The sequence below is a fragment of the Mesoplodon bidens genome (assembly GCF_964165515.1).
Source record: "Mesoplodon bidens genome assembly, contig: HAP1_SCAFFOLD_816, whole genome shotgun sequence".
NCBI lineage: Eukaryota > Metazoa > Chordata > Mammalia > Artiodactyla > Ziphiidae > Mesoplodon > Mesoplodon bidens.
In genome coordinates, this window is record NW_027672554.1 from 32940 (window position 1) to 45608 (window position 12669).

Here is a 12669-nt window from a genome sequence, read left to right on the forward strand (position 1 = left end):
GTATGAGAAGAACCATCAGAGATCAATTCTAGTCCAATATCCTCATTGGATTAGATAACTGTGGCCAAGATGGAGTAACCTACCGAAAGGCACACACAGATATCTGCTTCAGTTCTCTCCATATTTTCTTTTCGCTCTCTAATCCCGAAACTTGAGGAGCCCTAGTCTCTTTGTTTCCCGTCTTGATAGGATCAGAAAGAAAATTCCAGTTGTGTTGTCGGCGGCTACTGAACGCAACGAGTACGTGCCCTTTAATCGCATCCTCTCTCCTCCCCATCTGGCCGGCTTTGATGTGCCCACCGTTCTTTTCCATTGGCCATTTCGCGCGGTTCCTCGCCCCCTTCTAAGGTTCTCAACCAATCAGCTTCTCGCTAGCCCCTCGGGGCGGGCTTTGAGGAATGTACCACTGGACCGGCGGGGAAGGGGTGGAGAGAAGGAAGGGTGTGGCGGCGGCTCCTTTCCTTACCTTCTGCATAGAACCATGAGCTTCTGTCAAAGTCTGAGCCTACGGGTAGCGACGGCGTCCCTGGGGATAGGAGGCAGAGCGGGTTCCGGAGGCGCGGTGATGTCAGCGCCCCGAGGCCGGGGTCCGGTGGTCGCGCCCTCGGGGCCGCAGCCCCGCCCTCACATGTGCCCGCCCCGCCCGGCGGCAGCGCTGCTACCTCAGCAGCCGCCGCGGTGCAGCCCGCGCGGGACGCCGAGTGCTGAGGAGCGGCCGCGGTTTGAGGCGCTGGCCGGAGCGGGGTCGCCGCGGGGCTGGGGCGCCGGACGCCGCGGCCGTAGGGCCGAGGGGCCGACGTGCGGGACTGCGGGCTGCTACCGGGACGCCGGCTCACTGAGGCATGAGGCGGAGGTGAGACGGGGTCTGGACCGGGCCGGGACCCGTGCGGGCCGGGCGCCTCCCTCTGGCCGCCGCGGCCCCGGAGCGGACGGCGGGCCCGGGTCCAGGGCGGCGGGCGGCGGGCGGGAGGCTCGGCGCGCTTGCCGTGGGCGCTGTCCGAGGCCGGGCACGAGGCGACCCGCAGGCCGCCCGCGAGTCCGCAAGCGGACGCACCGCTGAGAAGCCGCGCCGGGGAGCGCGGGCGCGGCGGGGCCTTGACCACTCGTTTTTCCCATGGCCCCCGTCCCCTCAGGTCTCCACGTGTCCCCCATCCTGTGTCCCCCTTGTCTCTCCTTTCCTCCAGGTCCTCCCATGTCCCCCATCCCCCTTCTCCTCGTCCCCTCGTCTCTCTGTGCCCCCATCCCCCCGTGTCCCCCATCCCCCCGTGTCCCCCATCTCCCCGTGTCCCCATCCCCCCGTGTCCCTCCATCCCCCCCGTGCCCCTGTCCCCCCGTGTCCCCCCGTCCCCTATGTGCCCCTGTCCCCCGTGTCTCCCATCCCCTGTGTCCCGCATCCCGTGTCTCCCATCCCCCCGTGACCCCATACCCCCGTGCCCCGTGTCCCCATCCCCTCGTGTTCCCCCATCTCCCGTGTGCCCCTGTCCTCCTGTGTCCCCCCGTGTTCCCCCGTCCCCCGTGTCCACCCCGTCCCCTAAGGCGCACGGACCGCCCTCGTCTCCCGATTCCCCTCCACACTCAGTTCAGGGAAAGCGTCTCCAGGCCTACCCCCCGCGTGTGAGGTCTAGGGTGGCGGCTCTTTACCGCAGGCAGCAGTTACCGCCGACATCAGGGCTTAGTGCCGAGAGATGGAGGTGTTTTGGGAGCAGTGTTTCTTCAAGGCATACCACCTTCTCATCTTCTGGGTTGTGGATGGAGAGATGGCGTGTAAACTTGGCAAGTCCCATCCGTGCGACAGTTTGCCGGGGAGAGAGTCGTTTGGATCGCACCCCAGGGTGCGGATGAGGCGGTTGTTTTAGTGAGCAGGACCGTGCCCTTGAGTTGCGGGGCCAGCAGGAGGGCTGTGTGCCTCACCACCTGGCCACACAGATGCCAGGTCCTTGTCCTGTAAGCACATCTGTAAGGGTCCCTCAAGAGGATAGCACAGGGACCTCCCTGGCGGTCCAGTGGGTAAGACTCCGTGCTCCCAATGCCGGGGCTGCGGTCCCTGCTCGGGGAACTAGATCCCTCGTGCCGCTTGGTGCGGCCTATGGGGGAAAAAAAAAGAAGCTAGTATAAATTTCTTGTTTGATCTTCAAACGGACTTGGTCAGAAACTTGACTCAGGTTGTTGTGGCCCTACAGTGAATGCTTCTTGTGCTCCAGGTTTTAAAATTTTTTTAACTTTTTGGATAGTATATTAAATACCATGAGTTAATTCCAGAATTATAGGAAAAACAGGGTTTAGATGTTCCTCTTGCAAAGAATCTTTAGGAACTTGGACCTGGTTCCTAGCTAAGCCTCCTCCTTTTTGTGTTCACAGCACTAACCTTTGAAATGTCTGGAACTTGACTGCTAGGTTGTGAGGTTTATTTCCCCCACCTGGGATGGTCCAGGTGACTGCTGTTTCCTGGTGTTCTAGGTGTTGGGGAGAAAATGGGCTTTGGAGTAATGTATACCAAGTATTTAGTGCAATGCCTGACACACAGTAGATGTTTAATAACCACAGATGATTTTCTTCTTTCCTGTCTGGTTTTGGGAGACCCATGGATGATGAAATCAGATGCAGTTTTGTTTGCGTGCTCCCTTCTTAAGTTAGGACTAGTCCCCCAACCTCCCCACTCCTCTTCCCATCCCAACCCCTAGCTCTCACACCAAAATTTTTATGGTACATTAAAAATGAAACTCAAACCTCCGGACCTAGGAGTAAATATCAAACAAGAAAAAATTGAGCTCTTCCTTTCAGCTCATGTGTGCATTTTTTCAGAAAGGGTGGTGTACACCGTGGAAGAGGTCTTACACTGCTCACACAGGTGAATAAATGGTCAGAGTGGACCCTTTCTCGGGTCTGTTGAGAAGTCCTGTGGGTAAGGATTTTGGTTGTCGTTGGTTTAACCTGTTCGGGTGGAACCATAAACTCTGCCTAATTTCTCCTGGCATCAGGATGTAAGAGATGGCCCAGAGTGGGTGACACTTGACCAGCAGGCAGGGCACGGTCCTAGATTTGTGGGCTCTGCCTCTGAACTGGGGTTTACATGTACCCCCTCCTGCTTGTACCAGGCTCCATGTGACGAGATTAAAAGGCTGTCAAACCCAGTGTTCTTGAAAGAGTAAGTAGCATCATGGTTTATGTATGTCCTATAATATTGGGAGCCACATTTTAATAATAATCGTACTCTGGATTTATTTATTGCTTTTCTTTGAAGAAGTGAAAGGTTTTTTCATCGCGTGTTATCATTGATTTGTTTTTGTCTCTGAGGTCATCAAGTTTAGTGCAGTGTGTTATTCCTACCTTATAGATGAAGAAATGGAGGTGATGTGATTTGTTCTTTTTTTTTTTTTTTTTTTTTTTTTTTGCGGTACGCGGGCCTCTCACCGTTGTGGCCTCTCCCGTTGCGGAGCACAGGCTCCGGACGCGCAGGCTCAGCGGCCATGGCTCACGGGCCCAGCCTTTCCGCGGCATGTGGGATCTTCCCGGACTGGGGCACGAACCCGTGTCCCCTGCATCGGCAGGCGGACTCTCAACCACTGAGCCACCAGGGAAGCCCTGTGATTTGTTCTAAGTAGTGAGTGGATTCCTGAATTGGGCTTCAACTGAGTTTTCCTTCTTATGGGATTTCTTTTTTTTTTTTTAACATCTTTATTGGAGTATAATTGCTTTACAATGGTGTGTTAGTTTCTGCTTTATAACAAAGTGAATCAGCTATACATATACCTATATCTCCATATCTCCTCCCTCTTGCATCTCCCTCCCACCCTCCCTATCCCACCCCTCTAGGTGGTCACAAAGCACCGAGCTGATCTCCCTGTGCTATGCGGCTGCTTCCCACTAGCTCTCTGTTTTACATTTGGTAGTGTGTATAAGTCCATGCCACTCCCTCACTTTGTCCTAGCTTACCCTTCCCCCTCCCCGTGTCCTCAAGTCCATTACCTACGTCTGTGTCTTTGTTCCTGTCCTGCCCCTAGGTTCTTCATGACCTTTTTTTTTTTTTTAGATTCCATATATATGGGTTAGCATACGGTATTTGTTTTTCTCTTTCTGACTTACTTCACTCTGTAGGACAGACTCTAGGGCCACCCACCTCACTACAGATAACTCCATTTCATTTCTTTTTATGGCTGAGTCGTATTCCGTTGTATATATGAGCCACATCTCCTTTATCCATTCGTCTGTCGATGGACACTTAGGTTGCTTCCATGTGGCATTTCACTGATTCCTTTGTGGGGGAAAAAAACCTCTTTTTTGGAACCTGGAAAACTTACAGACCGCAGACCATTGTGCTTTTTAGATTTTACTAGATGCTAAGAATAGTTAACGTTTGTTGGGTGCTCGTGTGTGGCAGCCTATGCCATCACCTCCTTTCTTCCCCACGACACTGTACAAGGTGGGACGTTTATTTTCCCTGGTTTTATATGAACTAGGGTTTGGTGAGACCCAGGTCAAGGCAGTGACAGAAAGCAGGGCTGGCACCCAAAGCTGGGCTGCTTCTGAAGTGTGTGCTCCTAACCTGCATGCTTTAGTGGAGACTGGGGAGCAGACGGCAGAGTCCCTGACACCTGCTGCTGCTGCTTCTCTGGGTCTGATGGGCTGTGGTTTTACGGGGGCTTTAGGTTTCTTTCTTTCTTTTTAAAAAAAAAATAAATTCATTTATTTATTTTTGGCTGCGTTGGGTCTTCGTTGCTGCACAGGCTTTCTCTCGTTGCGGCGAACGGGGACTACTCTTCGTGGTGGTGCATATGCGCTTCTTATTGCGGTGGCTTCTCTTGTTGCGGAGCACGGGCTCTAGGCGCGAGGACTTCAGTAGTTGTGGCATGAGGGCTCAGCAGTTGTGGCTCACGGGCTCTAGAGTGCAGGCTCAGTAGTTGTGGTGCACAGGCTTAGTTGCTTCGCGGCATGTGGGATCTTCCCGGACCAAGGGCTCGAACCCTTGTCCCCTGCATTGGCAGGCGGACTCTTAACCACTGTGCTACCAGGGAGGTCCCTGGGGGCTTTATTTTTCATTGAAGTAGAATAGTAGAAAAGATTCTGGGCTTTCCTTGGACCAGAAACATTCTTTAGACAGATCATTAGTTTAGAAAAAATAGAGCTGAAAAACGATCTTTACTTGGAGAGTGTGAAATATTTAATGAGGCCAGATGGGGAGAATAGGGATAGAGAGAATTGAAATGGTTTGTGGACGGAGGAAATTTGTGATATTCTAACCCAGGGGACACCTTTAGTACACAGGCTTTTTAACTTAAGTGGCAGGTTGAAATTGTAAACCTGGAGGCATGGCACTTGGGCTAGAATCTGTGCAGTAAATAAGGCTCTCAGTTTCTGCTTTAGATGGCAGAGTTGAAAATCTGATTCTTTTTTGGTCTTTAACTTCTACAAATAATGCGGCACATTGTGGGAATGGTGGAGATATTGTTGGGAAATTCACGTAAACTCTCTGTGGACTTCCCCTTCCTCCAGCCACCCACCCAGTCTGTCACCTTTGGTTCCACTTTTCAGATTTCAGCTCTGAACCTGTGGAATGGGGTGGGGTGGTGGAGGGCATCGGGCTGTGAGGTGCGTGGTATGCACCAGGGGACAGAACAACATCCCTGCCCCCTGGGGCTCAGCTGCACGTGACTTGCTGTTTTCTTGGTGTGGGCTTTAGCTGTCTTGAGGTGTATGGTCATTGTTACCAAGAACTGGGGAAGGAGGACAGGAAAACTATCCCCCTAAACCCTGCAGTTCATTGACTTTTTGTCAGTGTCAAGTTTCACAGAGAAGAGATAATTGCCACAAGTTAAAAAAAAAAAAAGTGGTGACAATCAGATTAAAGAAGGGAGAAGAAGTAGAAACTGTTGGTTCGTGCCCTGGTGACAGGCGGGAGACAACGGGCAGAAGCTTCTGCCAAGGGGTCAGGTCCCTGGCGGGAGCGGTGCCTCCGCAGCGTCTGTGCCGGGGGACGGACAAGCTCGTGGGGGCGTGTGCATGAACAGCGGGAGAGGGGCCTCTGCGTTAGGCGGGTCTACAGAGGCCTGTTTAACCCTTGACCTAGTGACCTAGTGAAGGGTCCGGTCTGGTTAACTCTGGAAGGAGAGGAACAGTACTCTGTCAAGTGGTTAACTAGTAGCTTTTATTGATTTTTTTCCTTACTGTTAAAACAAATAACTACGTGAAAGGCGGAGTGAAACTTTGGCTGGTCCCGGCTGTGCCCTGTCTCTTTAAGCCAAGCATGGAGGAGGCCTGAGTCCCTGTGTCTGTGCTGGAGCTCGGGAGAGAGAGGGCAGAGCAGCCCCGAGGGAAGACCAAGCGCGGGCGGTACTTGCTCCAGCCCCGGTCGCCCCCCGGGTTACGCCAACAGACCTCCACGCAGCTTGTCCCCGGCCTACAAAAAGCTGGTTTACAGAGGTCCCGGCTACCTTCCTTGCTGCCTTCCTCACAGCACCCTCCCCCCACGACCAGGCTGCCTTGTGATTGCCGACGCTGGGTCTGTGGGTAGCAGAGGAAGAGAAGTGGGGCGAGTAGCATCCCGATGGTGGCGTCTGCAGTCCCGCGTCCAGATCGTTAGCTGTGTGCCGGGCCTGTTCTGAGTGGGTGCGTGGTGACCGCACTCAGTCCTCCTGGCCGCCCGAGCGGGTCGGTGCTGCGATGGCCCCTGTTTCCTGCACACAGAGAGCTCAGTGATTGCCCTGTTAGAAAAGGTGGACTTAGGCTTCATTCAGACTCAGGCATTCGGTTCTGGAGTTGTGCTCTCACGGACCAGTCGAGGGCAGCTGACTTACCTCTGTCATGGGGGTCGGCCCCTCCTCTCTTCAGCCTTCCCTGCACTGTTTCACACTGTCCTTCTCCCCACTTTTAAGTTATCTGTTTGAAATGCTACAGGAGAGATGTGTTTAGGTTAACTCGTGTATTCCTTTAAAAAGGGGGCAGGGTCAGAGGAGGTAATTCTGAAGCATTCAGAGGGGAACACAGGTGGGCTTCCCAGAAGGGACACTTAGGACAGTGTAGTCTTCGGGGACCTAGTGGCTGGGCCGTGGGACCTGGAAAGAGGGTTGATGACAGGTCTGCTGTCTGAAAAGCTGGGGAAACCCTTCCCCTTCCCTCCTCTACTTTTTTGCCTGGCCTGTGTTTCTGATTCCCAAAACCTAGAGCTCGCACAAACCGTAACATTGCTCTAGCTCAGCTACTTTGTGGATGATTTTTATTTGATTTATTTATTCTTTTCTAAATGCGGTAGTGTGGGATCCTAACCACTGTTTGGAACAGACCCTTTTACCCAGTTTGGTCATGACTGGTCAGAGTCATTTGTTTCCCTGTGAAAAAGGAAAAGGAAGTATTTTAACTAGTGACATGGTCTTGTTTCAGTTTGTTTCCAAAGCAGATAGGCTTTTGTCAAAACCAGACTTGCAGACGAAGGGAAAACAAATCAACCTTCTGCCTTTGGCATTTTTAAGCACCCTTAGACAAGTAGGTCCCTGGGCAATTATATAGGAGTAGCCATCACCTACCGAGCGCTACGGTGGGCCAGACACAGCCCAGCGCCTTATGTGCACACACCACTTCTAGTCTCCTGCTTCACACTAGGGAAACTGTTGCAGAGAGGCTAAGGTCCGTAACCTTAAACAAGTTGCTGAGGCTGGATGACTCCAAATCCTGTGCGTCTAATCACCTCGCTGTAAGGTGACATGTTGAGGGAGCAAAAAGAAGAGGAAGCAAGGAAGGAAAAGACAGTATGGGGCAGGGGAGAGAAATGGGAGAGATGGCAGTGTGCCTGGGCCCCCAGGACTCACTGGACGCTGTGTGCCTCAGTGGGCTGAGCAGGGCCCAGAGACTCCTTGGACCTCGACCACCCTCAGGGAGCCTGGGGACAGAGGGGCCAGAACCTAAGAGCTTTGACTTCATACTGGGGCTTCCTCTTAGCACATGTTTATTGAGCAGCTACTATATGTAAGGCACGTGCCAGAAAATAAGACGCTGTCCACCTGCAAGGGGGAAAGCACAGTGCAGAAAACCATAATGTGTTGTGATTAGTGGCTCCACTGGCCAGGGAGCCCTGAACATGGAGTGGTAAGAAAATTTATACTAACAGGCAAAATATTTTTTTTTCCATTTGGTTTTGTTAATTTCGTACACATAAGATTGCGAATTTCTAGAATCTACCCCCGTGGCTATTGTTTCAGGAATGTTTGTAGATTTGCAAACAGGGGATCTGTTTGCAGCTGCTCTCTGAGGACCAGCCCAGCACCTTGGCTGTAGGAAAGGCTGGGGCCACCTCCCCTTCCTGAAGGCTGCCCTTTGGCCCAGCACCACTGCCATCTGTGGCTCGTGCTGCTTGCCTTGGAGGTGCCAGTGCTCTGGGCTGCTGGAGTACCGTTTCCCAGGTGCTCTAACAGTGGGAGCAGTCGTGAGCAGGGAGGCGCTTAACCGATGCTTTGGGAATTAGATTGGACCATGTTACCTCTGAGGCTCCTTTCTAACTCTAGGACCCCGGTACTGTGCCTACAGGGACCTGGGAACTCTGTGGTCGCCTTGTGCTGGTGCCTGCCAGCCCTCCCACTCCTCCTCCTTCAGTATCTCTTTGTCATGTGCTGTATTTGGAAACTGATCTATTGTGGGAAAGGCCTAATGGGACTTCTTGCTGGATGTGCTCAGTGAGATACAGTTTTTGCTTGTGTTTTAATCTTTTATTTTAGAAGACCTTTGGATCACTCTGATCAAGCCCATTCAAACAGAAATTACTTACGTCTCCTGGCAGTGGTTAAGCGTCTTCCCCTCTGCCCCTTGCTGTATTGGTTGAGTTGACTCCATTTGGTAATAACATTTAGGACCCTTTCACATGTTGCTAATGAAACGTTCTCTATGTCCCTGACCAGTGACCTCAGAGAAGGGTTCATCAGCTTAAAGATATCCTTGCTTCAAGCAAAGTTGCTGTATGAAAATGTGGATTGACCTCCAAAATATAATTGTGTGTATCTGTATTTCTTGGCTTTAAATTTAATTCTTCACAGTAAAGGAGTTTTGCAGCAGACTTCCTTCTCAAGGAATTCAGAATTTTGCTTTTCTGTGTACAACTTTCCCAGGCAGTCTGATCTTCCAACTTTGGTGGAAGTAGCTGCCCGTCACTTTTACCTGCCTTGCCCTCTCCATGCCCTACACAGACGCAGCCTCAGAGCCGCAGATGGTACTAGCCCCGGCCTCTACAGGCTTCCAAGCGCCGTCCTGGCTATCAGTCAGGTCTGGCAGTGCCTGGCTGGCCAACCTCTCCGCATGCAACATTCATTTGCACCCCAGGAGCCGTCTGGACCGTGGTGCAGTTGCTCCCCTCTCGTGCTTGTTTCCAAGCTGCTTCTGCAGGCTTTTATGAGGCCCAGGTGCTTGGGCATATGCACCAGGCTGGAAGAGCCAGGGTGGAGTATAGATTGTTCCGTGGTAGGACAGAAAAGGAGGGCAAGGGATTTGGCTGAAAGCCTTACTTATATTGAGGTGTGGGGAAGGTGGAAAGGGAACGAATTTATCTGGAGTCACTGTCATGACATGACAGTCCCCTTTCATCCTTATAACAATCCTGGGGGCTTACATATATGATGCCCACTTAACAGGCTGGGGAAACATGAGGCTCAGTGACCTTAGGTCGCTTGCCTGAGATCTCTTAGCTGGTGAAGGGTGGAGCCAAATTAGATTAAAACCCAAAATGTGGGAGTGAGTCTGTTTTCCTGGTGCATACCTGGGCTTTGCAATCTTCAAGCCCTGCTTCTCCACGCCCAGGTTTCAGGGGTTGCCTGAATAATCTTACCTGAGAAAGAAGTCCAGAGGAAGAGGAAAGAAAGAAGGAATGACATTTTCCCGGGTTCCATGTCACTGTAAAGAAAAGAGTCTTGCCTGCCATTCCAGTTCTACAAGGATCAAGCCATTAGCCACTGCAGCTGCCCACTGACAGTGCAGCCTGAGAGGAATTCAGGATGGAGAAAAACAGGCATTCTGTGCTTTGGATATGCCGGGCCCCTAGATAGTTAAGATGCATATCTCAGGAAGAATTTCAATGACCGCAGATTCTTGCATCTTCCCCTACACAGAAAAGCAGTAAAATCGATAACTCGTCTTTTTATGCTTGACTACATGTTTCTCCCAGCAAAAAAGTTCATGTATACCCTGGCTTTTCCCTTTCCTCTTTGGAGCAGCTCCTCAGAGCTATCAGAGAGGCTGTCTCCCGGGCTGTAGTCCTCAGTAAAGTCCCCAAATGGAACTTAACACCGCCTCTCTCTCTCTCTCTCCCTCTCCCTCTCCCTCTCCCTCTCCCTCTCCCTCTCCCTCTCCCTCTCCCCCCCTCCCTCTCTCCCTCTCTCCCTCTCCCCCGCTCTCTCCCTCTCTCCCTCTCTCCCTCTCCCCCTCTCCCTCTCTCTCTCACACACACACACACTCTCCACAAAATGTGTAGTGGTAAGGAGCATGAACTCTGGAACTAGACTTCTACATCATTTACTAGGGTGTGTGACCTTGTATGTGTTATTTAACCTCCCTGGGCCTCAGTTTCTCCATCTGTGCAGTAGCATGACACTCCTGTGTGCTTGGTGCGGCTGTGAGCATTTAGAATCCTGCTGGCACTTGACAAGCAGCAGTGAAGACCCTGAGTGTTAGCTGGTCCCGTTATTGACTGAAGGGACAGTCTCCGGGGGAGCATGTGTGGCTCCATGCTTCCCAATGTGACAGCGCCCCCAAACATACCCCCAACTGCTGCTCTCGGTCTCATTACTCTCTGCCTCATCCCTGGCTCTGCATTGTTTTTCTTATTAGCAACTCTTTGGACTTCCTGGAATAATTTGTTCATTAATTTATCATCTGTTGGGCCCCTTCTCCGCATGTTGCCCTGTACTGGGCATTAAGGCAGGGCCCAGGTTCCCAGAGGTATTTGACCTTGTCCCTGCTTCAGAAGATACAGTATGAATGCACAAGACAGTTGGGTAAAGGAAAAAGAAAAGCAGTGAAGTGCCAAATGGCACAGACAGGTGACTCCAGTCTTTGGGGAGAACAAGGACAATAACTTACCTTTTGAGTCTTTATTACATGCACAGCGCTGGTTTAGATGCTTTACATGCATTGTCAGCCCTGCAGTCCAGGTGCTGCTCTGGCACCCCTGCTTTGCAGATGAGGACAGACACCCAAGTGTCTCGTCCAAGGGCACATGAGTGAGAGGAGCCTGGGGTTTGGACCCTAGTCCGCTGACTCGTGGGCCTGCATAGGCTGTGTCCCAGCTCATTGGTGGGGTTGTCTAGGTGAGGTGAAGGGGTGCCTGGAGAGAGAGTGACCACGGCGCACCAGGGCCTCGGTGAGTGAGGAGGCCAGCCTGGTAGGGTTGGAGTTGAGCTCAGTGTTCATGGACCGCGGAGCCGCATTGGGTCTGGGTGTTGGGAAATGAGTGAGACGCGTTCCTTGCCCTCTGGAATCTTACTGTAGCTGGGGAGACAGACACACAAATAGATGATTTCAGTGTAGTGTGGTAGGGGCTGTGATGAGGGTAAGTATAGGGTGCTGTGGAAACAGAGGAGAGGAAACCAGGAAATGTTCCTTTCCCAGCGTCTCCCAGCGTCTTGCAAGGCAAGTTAGCAGTGAGCTTAGCAGTTGAAGGCAAGAAGAGCTAGCTTGCTTCCTTTCCTTCCTTCCTTCCTTCCTTCTTTCTTTTTACATTTTTATTGGAGTCCAGTTGATTTATAATGTTGTGTTAGTTTCAGGTGTACAGCAAAGTGAATCAGTTTTTTATATATATATATATATATATATATGTATGTATATGTATCTGTATATATATCCACTCTGTTTTTGGATTCTTTTCCCATGTAGGCCATTGCAGAGTATTGAGTAGAGTTCCCTGTGCCGTACAGTAGGTTCTTATTAGTCATCTGTTTTACATATAGTAGTGTGTGTATGTCAATCCCAATCTCCCAATTTATCCCTACCCCCCTTATCCCCGGTAACTGTAAGTTTGTCTTCTACATCTGTGACTCTACTTCTGTCTTGTAAATAAGATTAAATTAGATTCCACATATAAGCAATATCACAGGATATTTGTCTTTCTGTGTCTGACTTCACTCCGTATGACAAAGGCAGAGGGTAGCATGAACAAAGGCATGGCTTTTTGGGCTTTTCTTGCTAAAAACAAGGTTGTTCACCTGGTCTGATGGATGCCAGGATACAGTGTGAAGTTTATAAGCAAGGGAGAGTTCATCAGAGGTGTTTGAACACAGAGCAACAGCACGGAAGTAATATTTTGTGTCAGTTAATCTTATGGAGTGGGGAGAGATGAGAGTCAGGCAAGACCAGCTATGGGAGGAGTTGGCAAATTTTCTCTGTAAAGGGCCAGAAAGTAAGGATTTTAAGTTTCAACGGGCCATATGGTCTGTGATGCAACCACCCGACTGCTGTTGTAGCAGGAAAGCAGGTAACTGGTCAATGAAAGGGCGCGGCTGTGCGCCAATAAAGCTTTTATCCCCCACCCCCCAAATCTGAGTTTCATCTAATTCTTCCATGTCACGAAATAGTCATCTGTCGATTTTTTTCCCCAACCATTAAAAAAATATAAAAACCCTTCTTCACTTGCCGGTTGGATTTGGCCCACAGGTCATGGTAATAATTCAGGTGTGAATGACAAGAAACTAGAACAGGATG

At 51.1% G+C, this 12669-nt stretch overlaps 1 protein-coding gene across 7 annotated transcripts in view; it reads left to right on the top strand.

Annotated features, from left to right (window-relative positions):
- Positions 1–668: 668 nt before the first annotated feature.
- Positions 669–12669, top strand: part of LOC308610032 (F-actin-monooxygenase MICAL3-like) — a 106786-nt gene continuing 94785 nt past the window's right edge. For all 7 annotated transcript variants that reach the window (XM_081259312.1, XM_081259313.1, XM_081259310.1 and 4 more), the window contains exon 1: positions 669–853. The gene's annotated coding sequence lies outside the window, so the exon portion shown is untranslated. The remainder of the gene's footprint in view (positions 854–12669) is intronic.